The sequence below is a fragment of the Mustela nigripes genome, chromosome 12 (assembly GCF_022355385.1).
Source record: "Mustela nigripes isolate SB6536 chromosome 12, MUSNIG.SB6536, whole genome shotgun sequence".
Lineage (NCBI taxonomy): Eukaryota > Metazoa > Chordata > Mammalia > Carnivora > Mustelidae > Mustela > Mustela nigripes.
In genome coordinates, this window is record NC_081568.1 from 19,089,387 (window position 1) to 19,091,608 (window position 2,222).

The window sequence follows — 2,222 nt, forward strand, 5'->3', positions numbered from 1 at the left end:
CTCCTTATTCAAATTGCATGCCTGTTCAAGGCCCCACAGGAGCCACTGCCTAGAGTATCAGTCACAACTCCAGATACACAACAATCCTTACCCCCAGGCCCCACCCCAAGATGCCATTCTCTATTAGCAGACCCACGTTGCATCAGGTAATGTGGGAGTAACAGCACTCACTGACTGGGCATACAGGGGTATATCACCTCCTCAAGCTGGTTCTAGCCAAAGTAGTGAAATGATCCCCCTTTTTGGTCCCAAATAAAATTCTAGAAGGCTCCCGGGTAGGGACACGGGCCCCTAGGCAACAGATCTTATGCTACAAGGCTTACTGATTTTATTGGACCACTGCACCCTCCAGTGGAACGAGTAGGTATGCAGCTACGATCATTTATACTTCGCTGGGATTCCTGGGACAGCATCCTCCAGAAACGCTGCTTCCCATCATGTAAACTCTTTCTTAATCAGATATGTGCTCTTCTGTTTAGGCCCACTAGATGCTACACATCCAGGTTAAAGTTCTTACTTCCTCTCCAAGTTGTTCCATCGTGGGCTGTAGAATAGGGAATCTCATGGCATTTCCATCTAGCTTACCAGCCCCAAACAGCTGGATTTACAGAGAGGCATAACAGTCTACTCCATGATATGCTCCTTAAGTTTTAAACAATAAATGTCCCCCAAATGGAGAGATATTTTATCCCAAGCTTTAACACAGATCTGGTCCTCAGATTTTCCAATGCCCCACACCAACTACCAGTCTCCCAGTACATACAGGGAACCTTAACGTCTTTGACATTAGAACGGACATCCTCTTACCGAAAAATGCTCCCTTCACCGTCTTGATTTTTTCCACACACTGGCCACACACTCGAAGATGTGTTGTACATTTCGGCTCTCATATCAGAGAGTACAGGGGACAAAGCCCCACGAAATTGCTTGGAAAGCATGATCATACAGACAATTCAGCAGTGAATTTCAGGCCAAATGGGTGTGGTTAAAAACGACCACATTTTCCTGTCATTAGAAAGTTTATTCTCCATAACCCTGCTGAAAGAAACCTTACTATCCTCACTACGTAAGATATCAAGATTGATTATTTTATCTTCACCAATAGTAAACTTGGGTTTAAAAGGACTACCTCAAAAGTTGAGTCACATGTGTCCCCCGCTCCACCATGTAAAAAACATACAACCTTGGGCAATTTTATGTAATTCTCACTTATATTTTTCTAATATGTCAAATGGAGATACTAACTGTAATTACCTCACGGAGTCATTATTGATGATTAAATGTGTTAGTAGATGTTAGACACTTCGAGCAGTTCTTGACATTTTAATTGGCATATATATGTTAGCTATCATCACCATCATCATCATCTTTGTCATCGTAATCATTACTATTACGGTAAATGGGACCAGCCTTACAAATCTATGTACAAGTTTTCCAAGCATACACATTAAAATTACTGTTAATCCCTGACATTTTAAGTACATTTTATGTACTTAATTTACCAGTTAGTACTTAATTTACCATTGTAAAAATGCACCATGGCATTTTAAGTGATTCGGAGACTAGCCTTTCTATTTGTCCTTATTTTTCCTACTTTTCAACAAAATTTCAAAGTGTATACTAGGGGTGCCTGGGTGGCTTAGTCAGTTAAGCTTGCGGCTCAAACTGTGATCCCAGGGTCTTGGGATTGAGCCCTGCATCACATCAGGCTCCTTGCTCAGCAGGGAGCCTGCTTCTCCCTCTGCCCCTCCCCCATCTGGTGCTTGTGCATGCTCTCTCTCTCTATCAAATAAATAAGAAATAAAATCTTAAAAAAATAAAAATAAAGTCTATTCTGATGAATGTATCAAGATATAAAATTTTTAAAAAAGATTAAAATTAACTGTGTTCGATATTCTGTATTAGTAATGCACTGAGATTTTAGCTTCACAGATAGAGAACCTGAGACATCACGTGATTATCTTTAAATAACTTAAGTTCATCTCTTTGCCAAAAAATAAACTAAAAATTGAATTTCACTTTTTTTCCGTTCCTGTCTCAAAAATAAAGTTTATAAAAGAGTGCATCGAGTTTGGGTTTCCTTCCATCCAGTTATCTAAATGCTGTCTGCTCAAGCTATCACTTTTGGGAAGATGATGTAAGAACGTTTCAATATATGGTTGGCATAATTGTGCATAGCTGCTGTCAAGAATTCCTAGGCAGAGACTGTCATCTGAAAAGGT